The sequence below is a fragment of the Nylanderia fulva genome, unplaced genomic scaffold (genome assembly GCF_048542155.1).
Source record: "Nylanderia fulva isolate GAGA-0341 unplaced genomic scaffold, ASM4854215v1 Scaffold344, whole genome shotgun sequence".
Lineage (NCBI taxonomy): Eukaryota > Metazoa > Arthropoda > Insecta > Hymenoptera > Formicidae > Nylanderia > Nylanderia fulva.
In genome coordinates this window covers 31,748-50,178 of record NW_028190416.1, presented here as the reverse complement: position 1 = coordinate 50,178, position 18,431 = coordinate 31,748, and the positions used below count along the sequence as shown (strand labels likewise).

General features: G+C 39.7%; 1 pseudogene; it reads left to right on the top strand.

Annotated features, from left to right (window-relative positions):
* Positions 1-15,620: 15,620 nt before the first annotated feature.
* On the top strand, positions 15,621-16,435 carry LOC146722240 (uncharacterized; annotated as a pseudogene).
* The last annotated feature ends 1,996 nt before the right edge of the window (positions 16,436-18,431 follow it).

Genomic DNA, 18,431 nt, shown 5'->3' with positions numbered 1-18,431 from the left:
GAGACCGGGTGGGCTTGCCTGCTCTACTTTCGTTCGCTGGCACGTGTCGCACTGCCTAACATATTTTACAACGTCGCGGAACATAGACGGCCAGTAATACGAAACCGCTAATCTATGAAACGTTTTCTCCATTCCAAGGTGACTGGATTGCGGAACGTCGTGCGCTTCTCGAAGGGCTTCTCCGCGCAATTCGGTCGGCAAAACTAATTTCCACCTATCTAAGTCCTCGACGATGTCTGATACAATCGCTCGCGGACAATGATAGTACAGATGACCGTCTACGATACGCCAATCTGTAAAACGTTTCTGTCTGTCACGCACCTCCGCAAAGCGTTTACGATACCACGGATCTGCTATGTCGTCCGGGAGATTTGCGTCCGCGACCATGACAACGTTCGCCTCCGTATCTACTTCGTACATGCGGGACAATGCATCCGGAACGTGATGCAGCGCGCCTTTTCGATGGATGATCTCAAAATCATATTCTAGAAGTTCGAGGGCCCATCTCGCGAGTCGCCCCGTCGGATTTTTCAAGTTATGCAGCCACCTTAAGCTGCTATGGTCTGTGACGACTGTAAAACGATACCCTTCTAAATACGCGCGAAACTTTTTAATAGCCCACACTACGGCTAAACACTCCTGTTCGGTGACTGAATACCGTGTTTCCGGACCGGACAGCGCACGACTCGCGAATGCCACGACGCGTTCTTCGCCGTCGATCGTCTGAGTCAAGACGGCCCCTAAACCTACAGAACTGGCGTCCGTCTGTAATACGAAAGGAACCTTAAAGTCGGGACACGACAAGGTGGGCGCGGTAACTAAGCGAGCGCGTATCTGCTCGAACGCGTCCTGCTGATCCGACTCCCAAGTCCACCGAGCATTCTTTTTCAGTAAGCGCGTCAAGGGTTCACTCATGGTAGCGAATTGTGGTAGGAACCGACGATACCACGATGACATTCCGAGAAAACGGCGTAACTGTTTTAAATTTCGTGGTTCGGGGTACTCTAAAATAGGACGCGTCTTCTCCGGGTCCACCGTCAGACCGTCTCGTTGCACGATGAAGCCGAGGTATCTTACTTGAGATCTACAAAATTCACATTTCTCGGGATTGATAGTAAGTCCCGCTCCGGAGATTTTTTTAAAAACGCGATCTAGCCATTCGAGGTGCTCCTCAAAAGTCGGTGTAACTATGACGATGTCATCGAGATAGGCAAACGCGTGCGGTTCCATCTCGGGCCCGATGAGTCTATCAAGGAGGCGTTGAAATGTAGCCGGAGCGCCGGTCAACCCATACGGCATACGCGTGAAGTGATACAACCCTTTTCCCGGTACGCTAAACGCGGTGATCTCGCGACTTTCCTTGGCCAGCGGAACTTGGAAGTATGCTTGACTCAAATCGAGTGTAGAGATATAGCGCGCGGCTCGCAATTTATCTAATATACCGTTCATGTTAGGGAGCGGGTATGCATCCTTCTTAGACACGTCGTTGACTTTACGAAAGTCCAAACAAAACCGATATTTCCCGTTAGGTTTCTTGATCATTACTATGGGATTAGACCACTCGCTAAACGACGGTTCAATAATTCCGGTCTCTAACATTTTATCTACTTCTTCTCGAATAGCCTCTTGTACCTTAGGTGAAACTAGGTAGCACCGTTGCTTGATGGGCTTACTATCACCGACGTCGATCACGTGTTCGGTAAGCGTCGTGATTCCGGGTTCACTGTTCGTAGGGGTTATCCGTTCTCGAAGAAACGTCTCTAACTTTTCCGTTTGTTGCGGAGTGAGTGCCGGAAGTCCGCTAAAGGCTTGCGGTGCCTTGTCTTCAGAAATAAAACTACGACGCTTTGTAGGCTGATCCGCGAAAAACCAATCTGACCGAGAGAAATCCACGACGACTTCGAATTTGCAAAGAAAATCCATACCGAGAATACATGGAACCGTTAGATCGGACAGCAGGCAGGCAGTAATTGTCTGTGCGCGACCTCCTAATATAAACGGAATCTTGACCTCCCCGGGAGCTCGCGCTAATTGCCCGTTCGCGGTGCGAATGTGCGTGACGCGACTATAATCTATTGGCAACTGTAGTCTCTTAACAATCCGTATCCCTTCAGCTCCGATTATAGTGCGGTTAGATCCCGAGTCTACGAGCGCACGCAAAGGTTTTCCGCGTATTAGAACTCTAAGATATCGTATGGGTGGCGACTCAAAAGAATTTGACGTATATACAACGTGGGTCGAGAGGCTCGAACTTTCGCGAGTTTCCGATGTATGTTCGTCGTGGGCCGCTTTACGGCTTGACGGAGTCGCGGGGGCCCGCTTTACTGACTCCCGTCCCCGTTTCCTGAACACGTAGGACATGTTTTTACTGTCACGTTCGTCTGCCCGCATCGATAACAATATACGCGACGCGTCTCTTGACATTCCCGCGCGATATGCCCTGTCTGCTCGCAATTCCAACACTTGGGGCCGTGACGCGCAGGGGCTGACGTCGACGGGGTCGCTAACTCGATAGCGGGCTTAACCTTTGGTTTAGATGCGGGGTTCGCGGTGGGCGCGTTCTTGGGGGCCCTGCGCGGACGCCCGCCGATCTCAGTTTTACTCTTCGCCACCCCAGGTATCAAACCTACGGCGGCGACGGCTCTCGCGCCTTTCTTCGGCGACCGATACGCTAACTCCGGAAAAATGGATTGTTCCGGCGGCGGGGGAGCGCGATAGCGCAGCTGCGTAACTATTCTCGATGCGCGTCGCTAAATTCTCTAAGGACGTAAAGTCGTACACGTCTCGACGATGGACCGCAACCTGTAAACGCGGCAACATGTTACGATGCGCGTGATTCAATTGCTCCTCTAAGTGCCACGGCGGACTTAACCTTTCGAAAAGCGCGCGCAAACACGTCAAGTAATCGGCGACCGTCTCTCCCTCGCCCTGCGTACGTCGCATGATTTCGTCTCGCAACGCGAATTGGAAATCGGGGTTCCCGAATCGAGCACGCCACGCGGTCTCGAATTCTCGCCAAGTTCTCCAACGGTTTCGTTCGTTACGATACCAATAAAGCGCGATACCGGACAGGAAAAACGGAATGCACTTGAAAAGTTCTTCGTCCTCAACCGGAACTAAGGCACGGCCTTCCTCTATACGGGCTAAGAACGCCTCCGCGTCGCTGCCACGGGCGCCCGAGAATTTTAAGTTCCAGCGGCGCATCATTTGATATGCGTCGCCGGCGGACGAAGTACAGCGTGCTACGGGGCGTGAACCTCGGGGTACGGAGGGTAATTCGAGAACCGGCGGTCGTAAATAAATCGGCGCACGCGTTTGATTCCCGAAAACCGCATCCCCGAGTCCCGACTCGTGGTGGCTATCGGGGCGCATTGGCGAGGGAACCGAGGGGCCGGCGGCCGCGTCAGGATCTCCCTGGGTCGGCGTCTTAGGTGGATCCCATCCTAACTGGGTGCAGACCTCGTATCTATTCAGCCGGGCCCTCAAAGTCGCAAGGGTGCCCTCACTATTCTGTCCGCGCTTCTCTAATTCGTCTCGTAATTGCTCGGCGGTGAGGTTAAAAATCCACCCGCCTCCGCAGTCCTCTTCCGAACTCATGATCTCCAAAAAAAAATTTTAAACGCGGGTACGAAGGGTCTACAGGCACGTTCCTCTTGACGAGCTCCCCTCAAGAGAGATCCTACACCGCAGGTCGTGTACTCCCGTAACTGATACTCAAGTAGAACTTCGCTAAAGAGTCCCGGTATTTAGTAAAACTCAGAAAGACAAAAAAAAAAAAAATGGTATAATCGAAGTGTAAACCGAAAGTAGCCCTGAACAAAGTCAACGCGAGAGAAAAGAAAAAATATTTTCAATGTTCGTGCGGTAGAATATTTATCCTTAACTCGCGACGTTTGCTCACAACACACGCGAAATTCCACGGTACGTTTCCTCAAAGCACATCATACAAGGGAAAGCAAATATAATACAAACATATAAATCAAAATACCTGAAAGAAATGGATTAGCAACACACAAAATCAAAACAAGCAATATCAATAGTCAGCGAAATATATGATACAGTTAATCCTTGTTCCTTTGTTAATTCGAACAGTCTGAAGGATTTCGTGCCCACAGAAATATACAAAAGAAAACAAACATTTAAGTCACGCTCCAAAAAAAAGAATTTTCAATAATAGCGTATTAATCGCATAGGATATATTAGCGGCACGTCGCTTAAGGCTTCTCAGGCAAGCGCAAGATCGCAGATTTTTATACCAACAAAATGCTAGAAATCATATACGCAATAAATGGTTATTGCAGTTTAAGCGCAAGCAAAGCAGTAGCATATAATTCGCACGCAATTTCAATAATTATTTTACGCCCGATATAAGCGTCTCACAGTACTCAACGCAGAAGTACTAGAGGTCTCGCAAGGGAAATCTCCAGAAAAATGCTGGGATTTCCGACAAATGTTTCAATTCGTCAAATGTAAATTTTGGCGAATAATAATTTCGCCTAACGGAGGTTCGAAATAAAGACAAAGTTTATTCATATAAATTTAAAAAAAAAATACGCAAAAAGAATTAATAATAATGATAAACAAAAATTTTATAGACTTCTCAAAATATAAATTAATATTTTTAAATACACATGTTTCCGAGCTTAAAATTCAAGCGACAGAAAAAAATGACTGACACTGAAAAATCTATGTCCCCAAAAAAAAAGAAATACAAAAAAAATTATTCTTCAAATATAATTTCTCTCAAAAGCGTTAACTGTAAAGAAAGGAAAGTTCAAACAGATATAACTCGGAAAACATAAATATTCGCGAACATAATTTTTAACAAAAATATAAAAGTCCAAAAAAAAATAATTATCCAAAATAATTATCACACAAAAAAAATATCTTGTTATATAAATCGCAAGGAAAAATTTTGCTTCCTTCTAGAAATCCATATATAATATACACTTCCAAAAATATATAGCGTTCATATATCAAAATCGCATAATATTAATGTCACATAAAAGCAAAAAAAATTTTCATCTCAAATATATATCGAAAAATAGCCAATTTCGAAACCGAACGTCCCGTAATAATAAAATTGTTATTTCGTGGGCCCCACGTTGGGCGCCAATTTGTAACCGTTAATTTTATATGGTCCGTCGGATCGAAAAGGATCCGGGAAATAGGGCCAATGTAAGTGGCCGACGGCACACCTTCGGCGCGGAAAGCGGGAAATTCTCGTAAACACAAAAAATATGTTTGGTTGGGCGCCAGGCGCGAGATTCGCGCCACTCTGAAATTTCCAAATCGATAAATGACCTTCATAATCAGCAAAGTATCCCGAAAATTTCCGCGACGGCGATAATCGACTCGCTCAGATCGTCAGGGGGTAGAGGGGGGAGTTCGGACGGGAGAGAGGACGGAATTCGAGAGAGGCTATTTGAAATCGCTCAAATATAACAAACATTAAATATATTTAGACAATGATAAACGAAGATAGACAGAAAAATAATTGTATAAAAACTTGAGTACAATGTTAGGTCCAGAAAGAAAAGTAATATTCGTTTGATATCTTACGGGGAGATCTCCGCTTTAATAACGCCGAAATACAGATAAACGAGGCCGAAATGTGATTCGAAAAATACAATACGGCGTATGTATGGCCGAGACGCGGCGCGTTGTTATTATTCCACGCCTTTGAGACGACCCGACGCGATGATATCTGACGACACGCGGGACCCGGAAGTAAATTCGCACGCCTACGTGTCGAATAATTATTAACGCACGAGACTTAATAAGGTCCGTGCGGCGTAATTAATTCCGATGGTCTTAGGCAATACAAAATTTCCGTAAACTCGAGTAGGTCCCGCGCGACTTCCTTTGAGATCGCTCACGCCGGTCGTTCCTCGCAATATTTCACAAAGGATCCGAAGACGGCACGGATAAGGATATGCGCGAGAAAGAATACGCTAGTTCGGATGCGTGACTCTAAATAATTTTCTATTCTCCGATCTAGAACTCTAACAGACGAGAACGGTACAGTAATTACAAGACGATACCTTAAATTTTACATTAACGTGACAAAAATCGCGGCGACTGTCGGCGTATCCGCGGGAGAGAGAGCCTTTCTTAATATACGCGCGGGAGAGAGCACGCGGTCGGCCGGGCGCCGGGATAAATTCTACGCAGAACGAAACTCTAAATTAAACTCTCAAAATCACGAAATTACCGGTGAATCTAATAACCGGCCGCGGCCGTGACACGCTTCTCTCCCGAATACGGTACTCACAAAAAGAAAGAAGTTAGCGGCTTTACAATATTAGATAGGGCCGTTCGTCTCACCGGTATCGCCGGGTCCTCGGGTGCTTCGGCATCCGCGCAGGAACCTCTCCTCTCTAGCACGTCTCGCCGAACAGTGACGAGCAAGAGGCCTGCCGGGATCACGCCGATACTAAATTTGGCATTTTCCACCCGTGGCGCTCCTTATCCTGGCAGGGCCGCCGGGTACCCCGCGGGGCCCTGCGAATTTTCTTGATGTAAATTTTCCCTCGCCGTTCCTCTATGTTTCCGCTTTGGGTTCCGGTATTCCTCTTTATGGGCCGTCGGGAAGACTCCCACGAGTGCACCTCTTTGCGATTCCTCCCAAAAATCCGCCAGATCGATTGTTTGCTCGATGGCGGGATTTCGGTGTATCCGGATCTGCGGGGCTCGAGGTAGGGTATCTCCCGCGCCTTTCGTTTTCGGGGCTCTCTCGCCTCTCGCGAGAGAGTGGCCATCCCCGTCTCTGGCCGGAATCTCTGCGGAAGAAGGAACATTTTACGGCGGTACCCAGGTTCTTAACGGAGGGAGCAAGCCAGAAATTTGATGTGAAAATAATATTTACCGGGCGTGATCCGGACTTGGTGGCTCCTGCTCGGTCCTCAATCGTCCTCTTCGTCCTCTCCGTCCTCTCACTCTTTCTCTCTATTGGTTTCCTCGGTTGAGACACGTACCCTATGCAAAATTGCTCGCCGAAAACGCCAAAAATCGCTCAAACAAAAATCGTACAAAAAGTAATTCGCCAAACGGATGCGCGAAGCGCATCCTCCGACGCGGTAGAAAACGCAAAATGATTGTTCGGGTGCTCTCTCTCTCTCAAAAATTGGCGAGAGAGCAAAGGTTCCCGAATTTCCCGCCTTCCCGGCCGGGCCTTCGGCCCTTGTGACGGACAGTACCAAAATGTCACGTCACAATATATATATTTATGTGTGTGTGTATATGATTATATATATGTAAATATATATATATATATATATATATATATATATACATATATATATATGATTATATAATTTTTTGTTGTATATAAATATAAAATATATATTTAATATATATATATATATAATACTAATATATATTATACTATTTTATTTTTAAACGTCTTATTAACTTGATGTTATGTATTTGCTGTATATTTAGCCAGCTGTTGAGCAGTCGAGAAAGGGAGGAAGGGAAGAAGAGAAAAGATAGAAAGAAAAAAGAGAGAGACAGAAGAGATCGACATACCAAAAAAGGTATAAGATGTGTTTTATTTAGCAACACAAGTCACAAGCGTGATTCTATCTTTGTTTCTCCATTCTCCGAGAATAAAGATAGACAGATGCTTGTTTCGACTTGTGTGGTAAATAATAATATTATATATTATATATTATATATATACATGGTAGGTCATTTTAATCTTCGTACTAAAATTTCTCAAAATCCAAAAGTTCAAGACAAAAATGTTTCAGATAAAAGTTGTATGATTTCAAGGGGGACATGAGATGGTGTCATTGATTTGACCTTGAATAGCCATTTGAAGGTTACGTGAAGGTCAACTTCAATTTCTTAAAGGGAACACTATATTTTTTCTTGCATACTTTTGTAGTTGACTTCGAGATCTTTCCAAAACACTACAATATAATAATTTTCCAATTGTATTTAGATTGTGTTTTATTGCATTACATCCATTTATCCACTTATTATATTTAGTGTTAAAAAAAATTAAACATATATTGTCAAAAATCTATATCATTTAAAATAGAAAAAAATTTTATATTTTGTTCACAAAAAATAACACAAATCTTATAATCTACAAAATTACTTTATTAATATTAGTAATACTACTTTTTCTTCCAATTTTATCTCATCACATCAATTTTAGTTACTTTTTTCCTTTTTTTTTGTTTATTAGCAAATCTATCTTTACTTGTTAATCTATGCATGTAAATGATAAACATGTAATAAAGAAATTGCACATTTAATGTCATTAATTTGATTATTTAGAAGAACACATTTGTACTTTATATTAGAAGCAGAAATGATTATTTCTTTCTTCGAGAAATTATTAATTTTTTTAACCCCAATTTTTTCTGAATGTGTCGAAATGATGAAAAGACTTTGACTTGATGTATTGAAAAGATTAGACTCTTCATAATCAGTTATGTAGATATTTTTTAGCTTTTTACTTTTTTCTTTTTTAAACAGAATACGAGTTATTGAAAAAATATTTCCATTCTTTAACTGTACAGTGTTATTGGGATGAAACGGTTTTAAGATATATCCAAATAAAATTACACGTGATACAACTTCAAATTTTTGTTGATAGTATTGAACAATTCCAGATGATTGATCTATTATAAGATCTTGGACAACAGTTCGACGTTGCACTTTAACTGAATCACTTTTCTCTAATTCAGCTAACCGATTTATTATTTGTGTTAAAGGTTTTAACGCGGTGATTTAACTAATTTTTTAAAAATGCCGATGTAATTCTCTCCCCAAAAAGCTGATATCTCACTTACTGGAACTTTATAATGTCTAACATCATCTGGTACATGGATGATATTATGCATACTCAAAACTTGAGATTTTTCTCCATAGATAGAAGGTAATAAATAAAAAAATTTTTTTTTAAATTCTTCTGCAAGATTAACATCAGTGGTAATCAAATCTGTTGTTGAGAATACGACAAGCAGTATATAGTAGCAAAAAGTGCCAGTATTGATTCTGTGGCAAAATATTTTTCAAAATTACAGGCCCACAATAATAGAGGAAAAATCGGTATTGTGTTACCTTCCAATTTGACACTGAATAAATATCAAACTTTTTACGTTGAAATTCAATTGGAACGTCAGGTGTTACTTTTGTTAATAATTCTTGTATATGTTTGATGCTAGCTCCTTTTAAACGATATGGACTTCCTGGCAGAATCCATTTTTCTAGAAACCATTTCATTATACAACAATAAAAAAGGTGCATGCTGTCAAGGATCATTCTGACAGGATCAAAATTGGGTATTTTTAGCAATGGAGTTGGATTTATGTGATGGTGTTGTGGCTGTTTACGTGTTTCAAACAAAAATTTTGTGCGTTTTGTGCAGTCCATGTCTGGATAAACATCAATCTGCTTTCGACCTTCTCCAACAGAAATACCTGCAGTTTCGCATCTCTCGCAGGCATAATAACCTCCAGGTGCCTTAAGAAAAGCTCTTGCTGGGGAATTTGCTATAATTCCCAATATTTTAAACGAATATCGTTGGTTTTCTAATATAACTTCATTATGAATTAAATCGTTAGCTTCAGTAAGAAAACCATGTAAAAATTTTTCCACACAATGAGGCTTGGAATCACCACAGAAAATTCCGACAACGAGAGGATGTAAAGTATAATTCTCATGATATAATTTCATGACAATAGGCCAAATAACAATTTTCGAGTTTTTATAAATTTGCATGCCATCAATGTGAATTAAAATTGATATTTTATCTTCAGTATATATTTGAGGAGAAATTATTTTTTGGAGACCGTTCTTAATCCCTAAATAAGTAAATTCACCATTACTACCTTGAAAATTTTGCATAACTTGTAATTCCCGACGATGTTGAGTGCCAAATAAACTCTGAGCTGTTTTTGGAAGATTGTAACCTTCTTCTCTCAATATAAGTAATAGCTCAGAAATCACATTAAGACGTAAAGTACTCAAGTTACGGAGAGTCCAATTGGTTAATTTTTCTTTAAATTGAATATTACGTTGATCATCACTGGGAACATTTTCAATTATAGCTTTATTTGATAAATTTTGGTCAGTATCATTATTGTCTGTACCAGAAATACTTATATTCTCTTCAAAACTTTCAACTAATACAGACATTTCTTTTCGCCGATACATTGATGCAGATATTGAACTGTCATGGGAAGATGTTAAACTGTTATCAGTTATTTGACACTTAATGTTTGGTACTACACCACTAGGACCCGGCTGATCCTCACAATGAACAAAAGTCTCATTTGTTTTTTTTAAATATCTTTCTTCTTCCTAAAGTTCTTTCTTCATTTGACGATATTTCTTCTGTCTATAAGCTCCACTTGATGCCATAATGAAAAAAACCTTTTTTTTTATGCGTTATTTTGCCGCTTATTGAGTATTAAAAAGTAAATAAACGCACTTAAACAAAAAAGAAATAAAAAATATATACTTGAAACAATTAAACGATTGCAACACTTTAAATAATTTGTCCATTAAAATATTAAGAATGTAAATGTTTACACCACGTTACTTTGATTTATTTTAAATTATCCCGTAACTTATTTATTATAAATGTAATTTAGAGTACATGTGAAAAGACTGTTAGAAAATTGTACGTGTTTACAAGACTTAAGAAGACTCAAGACTGTCGAGTCAGGCTCTTTTTAGCTCGACCTTTTATAGCTGTCAAAAAACAATCGTCTCGAGCGCCGATATATACAATTATTTCCTTATTTGGGAGTTTCATCGTCGTTTAGTCAGGTGTTCTCGAATATTGAGATATCGAATATTTTACACTATTTTTATTAGGTTATGACTGCTAATATTGGATTTTCTATCTTTTAGATTAAGCATATGTACTTGGCAGTTCGATTCTCTCGATTATTGTTTAAATCATAATTGACTGACCAATCTTGGCATACTTAAAATAAAAGTTAATATTACATTTAATCTCAAGCCAAGCATTGGCATTATTTAAAGTTTAAAGTATGCCAAGATCGGTTAGGAAATATTGGTTTAAACATTGGCCGAAAATCGGCCTGCCAATATTGGATTTTTAATCTTAAGTCAAGCATTGGTTTTATTTAAAATATGCCAAGATCGGTCAGTCAATATTAGTTTAAACAGTGGCCAAAAATCGGCCTGCCAATATTGGATTTTTAATCTTAAGTCAAAAATTACCAATGTTGGTGACAAAATATTTGGCCGAATTTAGGCGCTCGAATATCGGATATGCGATAACGCACCAAGCATTGGCCACGTTGCCTATCTCGGCAAACCCTACATGGGCGGCTCGATAGAAGAATTAACGTCGTTGCGAAGAGGTTTCATATAACACAAATGATTTCGAGGTTGCTCCAAATGGTATAATCTGCAGTAAGAAACGCCGCACTATTTACTATTCGCGCGTCGTCGGAGTGTTTGCACGGCGGCGTGGTAAAACATCGCGGACATTTATTCGAGCACCGGTGACCGCCACCTCTATCGTTTCGGAAGCCTACATTACATGTTACACAAAAATTACGCAGCGGCTTTTAAATTTAATATGGGGTTAAAATGGCGCGAATTCTAATAATACATAATATTTAGTTGATGAGAGGATTCACGCCCGAGAGAAGCAAGTATCGCTGTATCATAGTACGGTTTTGCGCCGTGACCGAAAGTAGTAAAATTATATACAACGATAGCGACATTGACCGCGGCGAGATATCGCTGAAAACGCTCAATTTCATGAATCCCGCAACCCTCTTCGGGAATTATTACTGCGGCTTTTCTAGTTAATTCCAACGCCCATTCGCGTTGTAACTTTGATTGCGGGTCTTACTTGATTCCATTTCTCGTGCAATTTCCCTGTACGTATATTACCGCGTTCGCAATAAGTTTGCGCTACTACGAGGGAGCGCGGAAAACACAAGTTGTCGAAATTATTTATTTCGACTATTGAGCGTTTCGTGATATTTTCATGCGTTAATGCATTGCGGCCGCGACCTGAAGGAACAGTGATGTTGAAAATGCGTATGTTAAACTGCTCCGCGATATCAAGTCCTCCCGCGTTCTGTGCTACCGCGGTCACGGGGCCCCAAATATCCTTGTGAGTCAAATCGCGCACCGGACGAAAGAATAATCCCGCGAGACCGTGCGATAAATTCAACGAATCGAATGATAAACCTACGTAATCTCCCGGTTTACTCGAATTTATTGCATATGCGTGAATTTCGCAAAACGCATTTTCTAAAGACCGATAAATATTCCCGCCTTCAGGTAACTGTCGTATCGCGAAACTCGCTTCTCTCCCGACTATCCCGAATCTTCTAAACGGCCGCGCGTTTTCCCTAATTAAATTTATATAATTAAAGCGATCATCGACCTGTCAATGTTGATGATATTGCTGTTGTTGCTGATGTTGCTGTTGTTGCTGGTGTCGATGCTCTTCCTCCTCCACCTCCTCTTCACCCTCCTCCGTCTCCAGGGAAATATCGTTGCGATTTTCTGTAGTGTTGCTCGCTCCATCGCCTCCGCCTCTTTGTACTAAAGAAAAAAAGGAAATTGTAAAATTGAATATAAATTATATAAATTATATAAAGTACTGTTATATTGCTTTTATTTTTATGCTCGAATTTAATCTTTTACACAACTATTGACATTATTATTCGACGAGATAACTCACCTTTTGGCGATATCCGGTCTCAAATAACTCTTTCGTACTCTCGAAGCTAATATTCCGAAGAATAATTAATTTGTAAGCAACGAATTGCTAAAAATTTAAATTTATTTATTAAACTCGAACATAAAAATTTTGGAAAAAGTAAAATAATTTGGTTACCTTCCACTCGAGGATCATCTTCTTCGCTCTTGTGATTTTCTTCTTTCTCGAGAATTTCTTCTTCTTCTTCTACTTCTTCCTCCTCGTCTTCCTGCTCCTCGAGCGCCTCCTCTTCTTCCTGCTCCTCAAGCGCTTCCTCTTCTTCCTCCTCCGGTTTCTCTTCCCGCTCTATTGATATTATTATAACATTAGAAATTTTGTTATAAATAATACATATATATTTTACAAGTTTTATATTACTTTGTATATTCAAAGTCGATCGCTTTGTAAACCTATATTTTTTAAATATCACTTTACCTGGTGTAAATATTAAGCTCAGGGTGTCGAGCGGTCTTGGAAATCCTTAAAATCCTGGAATTGTCCTTGATTTTTTTTTATGTCCTGAAAATCCTGGAATAATGTGTATTTTTTTTATTATATCCTGAATTTTTCTTACTTATCTTTGAAAATGTTAATGTTTGTATAAAAATATTTTTACAGGAATTTTCAATGTAGATATCTATACTTTTCTCTTAATCTCAATCGCGATTTGTACCCTTTCTTTTGGTAGACGTTCATAATATTGATAGAGATGTCTATGAGACGATGTACGCGCCAAAGACAAAGCATATGCGCGCGATGATACTCAGTTCAAAGTTGCCAAAAGGCGGGTGTACAAAAGTACCAAAGTTTAAGTTAATTTAATTATTTAATTAAATCTTAAATAAAAAGAGAATATATATATATATATATATATAATTTATGTTTTTGTTTCTAATCAACTTTCATATGCTTTTAATTAATAAAAAAATTCCTGGAAAAAAATACTTTTTTGTCCTGGAAATCCTGGAAATGTCTTTGAATTTCTTAACCTTGTTTCGCTAGACACCCTGAAGCTATCCGCTGGGCTTACGACGATGATAGAATCGTCGTCGTCGGCATCGTTGTTAGCTTCGGGAATAACGATGTTAGCATCATCGTCGTCGTTGTCTGAAATAATATATTTATACATTAAGTTTCTTACTATATACACATATTTTATATTTTTTTTAAAATATTTTATTATTTCTCTAAAATGTTAATCTACCCTTTATATCAACAACAATTGGAACCGGATTTTCAGCCGGCAGTATTCGGGCTCTCTCTAAAATATTTAATTTTTAACAATAACTGTTATATATATGTATATATATATATTTTTACAAATAATTATATATTTTACGCGCGTATAAACTTACGTGAGAGTCCTGCTTCGGGCTCTTCTGCCGCTCGTCTCTTTTGAGAGGGACGAATTATTGCAAGATTTACTGGAGAGTTTGCTACGGATTATTAATAACGATTTAAACTTATAATTCAATCACCGGCACGTTAAAAGTATATAAAATAATTACCTTTTATCTCCATTCTTCGTTGGTTTGCCAGCAGATAGGCGGCATATCCGCCAACCCGAAATGCCTCAATCTGTACAGAACTCCGAGTAAGGAGTTTGAGATCGAATACGCGAATTTCTCGAAAATATAATAGTTATTATCCCGATCTTCTGTCAGGCGGGGCAGATACGTCTCCGGCTTTATCTCCCGCGATAAATTTGCTGCCAAATTTATGCACGTCGATATCAGCATTTTCTGAGCCGACATTTTCACTTGCACTTAACTTGCAACACGTGACAATAACACAAACGCGTACGTTCGAGAAACTGACAAGTATCTCGGGCAATGTCGAACTTAAAATGCACATTTTTTTCTGTACTGCGGGAAATTTATACTTCACTCTCCGTCAAAAAATTCGACATTTTCCCCCGTATAGATTTTGAAAGAGCGGGAGAATCGAAAAAAAATTTTCAATTTTCTTGCTAGCAATATTTTTCACGAAGGAGGGAACGAGGAGTATTCTTAATCTAGTTTACTCACCTATCGGATGATATTTTTCTTAAGTTCTCGGTGTTTCTTAAAACTAAAATATTTCTTAATTTGTTACCTACCTTTGGAATGTGCTTTTTTCTTTACAAATAGGCGTGACAGAAAAATTTTTAGTTATTTCATTGGCGAGCGTCGATTTTTTTTCTGGCAAATATTTTGGATGGTGTTATTGAGTTTTACAACTATTTTCTCAGTGTAGTTCGGAAAATCGTAAAATATAATTTATTTTTTATTTTACGAGATGCAATAAACTACAAAAAATCAAAAAGATTGATTTTTTATCCCGTCATATATTGGTGCATATATTAAATCTCAGACCTTTTTTTTGACGAAGTTTATTGATACTTCAATTTTTATCCTATTCAGGCGTTCTCGAACTCGTAAATCCCTTGCTATATTTTAAAAGGATAAAAAATATTTTCAAATCAAATCTCCTGAGCGTTTTCTTTTTGTTTAATACATGTTTGTTTAAACATAAGAATTTCATTTGACATGAAAAATTGATTTTTTGTTTATTCACTTACATATTGTACACAGATTTTTCTTTCGTCCTTTTCTCGGGTTACATGGGTTCGTTTCTAGAAATTTCTAAATATTTCTAGAAATTTTTTATTTAACGCGTACAGGTCTGAACATGAAAAATCATAATTTTTCACGTAAAATACGTCTTTCCCACTTTTATTTTTTAAATTTTTGCGAGAGAGGCAGAACGGTAGGTAATATAAGCGAGTCGACAAGTCGTTCTTCCGCATTTATTCGAGTTCGAGTTTACAGAAATACAAGTTCAAGGTACGAAGAAAGAATTTTTCGCAGTTTTGCCATTTTACCGGGTTGTCCAGACTATTCGTGAAATTTTACAAGTGAAAACAATGGTTACGCGCAAGGAAGTACCCGGCTTTGCGAAATCCGATTGCAATCGCGATATTCGCAAGATAGCTAACAACGACGGCATCGACATCGATAACGCCAGAAGTCACGAACAACGTTACTTATTGTTATCGACGACGTACGAACTTAATTCTTCTCACACTAAGAAGATACATGTTGGATTGCAGTCGAAGAACGATTAACGGGCAATTACGCCGAAAGAATTTGTTTCGACGTCAACACGTGGCGTCAGTTTCAAATCAATATGGAACATATGAATCTATACTTGAATGAGAATCTAAAGATTAAACCAGATCCTATTATTATCGAGAATATTTCGATCATCTTCACTACTGCTTACGGAGCAAGGGCTGTACTGGTGGCATACAAGAAAAACAAGGATCATGCAACGGGAGATAAAGCGGAAAAAGAAGAAGATTCTCAACCGTCGTTGAAGAAACAAAAGACTTACGCAGTTGCAATAGTGATGCAGAAAACTACATTTCTCGGCTTGGAACATATTAGAAAATGTGTGGATACACATTTGACGCAACTAGTTTCCATAGTCGATACTGTTGATGCAACTGCGAGATATTTAATTAACGAAATAGAATTAAAACTTTCTTCGTCTTACATTGATCGTGAAATTATAAAACTTACTATCAAAGGCAATTATCAGGAAATTGAACGTAATGTACAAACGCAAATAAATAACTTAACATTTTTAGATGTTTACTTTAACATTGTATTTGTAGAATTACTTACGCTTTGATTTAATGAAATTTTCCGTATTATTTTGCTAAAACGCAAATCTTAATTTTTTATTAAAAAAATATCACTAATAAATAAAACTATTTCTATCTTAAATCTGAACATTTTCTTTTATTCTCCTTTTCCTCTTATAATATTGTTTCCTTGAGTTTTACTGCGAGAGTAGAACATCGCACTGTAGTTCGATCCTCGAGCGTTAAAAAACGAGCTTATTATTTCCGTCACAAGCAAATAGCATAGGGAAAAGCACCGCGTACATAAGCTCATCAGCAGCGGTGCTCGGAAAAACGCTGGCGCGAGCTCACCTCCGCGGAAACGCTTACTCGTGTCACCCCGCGGCAACATATCGGCTAAAATTCGCCGCGGTATTCGCTCGTATGCGTGTAAGAAAACGCTGGCGCGAGCACGCAACCGCCGAGATGAGGCCCCGGAGCGTAAAAATAAGCTTATATCCTCCTTCCGCCAAATCTTCTCTTTAATATTTTTAAAAAGACACGCGACACTTGCGTACATTTTTAAACACATTTACACTCACTCACACACACACACACACACACACACACACACACACACACACGCACGCATTCGCTCATGCATTTACACTCTCACACACGCACTCACACGCGTGCGTAATAATTACTAAATTTCACGCAGCAATTTTTTCATTTATGAACTCGCAAATATAACCTAAATTAATCATTTTGCGAAATGGACGCGCGCTGGAAACATCCGTGGACGTCGATCGTCTGTGGACCTACGGGATGCGGAAAAACGATTTTTGTGAAAATTTTTTTTTGGCACTTATCCGATATGTCCAATGTTCGATTCGAGAGAATTTTATTTTATTACGCTAAATGGCAAGATGTGTATCAACGTCTTCAATGCGACATGAGTAAAAATAAAGAAGAAGTTACAAATGATATACATAGGAATGAATACTCTTTAAAAATCGAAGAAAAATATAATCGAATTTCGCGAGGGGTTACCGCGTCCGGAAGATTATTCAAGCGATCTGCTATCTCCAAAATTAGTTATAATCGACGAACTTATGAGAGAATCGTCATTGTGCGACACTATCGTAGATCTATTTACTAAAGAAAGCCACCATAAGAATCTCAGCGTTATACTCATCTCGCAAAATCTCTTCCATCAAGGCCGCGGGCAACGGGATATATCTCTCAACGCTAATTATATAGTATTTATAACTCAACGCTAATTATATAGTATAAATATAGTAGTTTTCAAAAATCCGCACGATCGCGCTCAAATTCGCCATCTCGCGCGTCAAGTATACCCCGACGATCCGAAATTTCTGGAAGAAGCATACGACGATGCTACCTCACGACCTCACGGGTATTTATTGCTCGATCTGAAACAATCGACTCCAGACGAATATCGATTTCGCACGTGTATTTTTCTCAACGATACGACACATTACGTCTACATTCTTTGTAGATCGATAAATAGAGCAGTAACGGAGGACGCGTATAAAAGGGTTGCATTTACACGTGAGACTTGTCAGTTGCGCAATTTTATCGTAATGGTAACACGTAAAAAAAAGGACAACAAAGAGAGACGTCGACGTCGTTGAAAAAATTCGTCCGCAATAAAGTTCGCCAGGCGGTCTATCGGCGAGAGAAACGTCTGTCTTTGAAAACTCTTTGTTATATGAAAAAAAAAATCAAAGGACGTTGTTGGCGTCTCGCCGTGCGAATTTTCGCCGGTTGGAGGACTGCCGGTGGATTGCGCGGATTAGAGGGTGGAGAATCAGACGAGCACTGTACACGACACTGACTGTACTAGTTTCTTTATTCCCGGCACGCGAATCCGTGCCGTTGTTAATAGACACAAAAGTCACAAAATTACAAAAAAAAAAAAACAAGAGTATATCGCTATATATCTCGGTCGGTCGATGCGTATTGTACCGCTCGTCGTGCCAGACTATACTGACTCTTCGAGCCGCAAAGAGGAATGTCGAGAGCCTTTTCCCTTTGCTTCGAGCTCCTCGATTCACCCGATCGCGAGGGAAAGGGGCCCGCAGC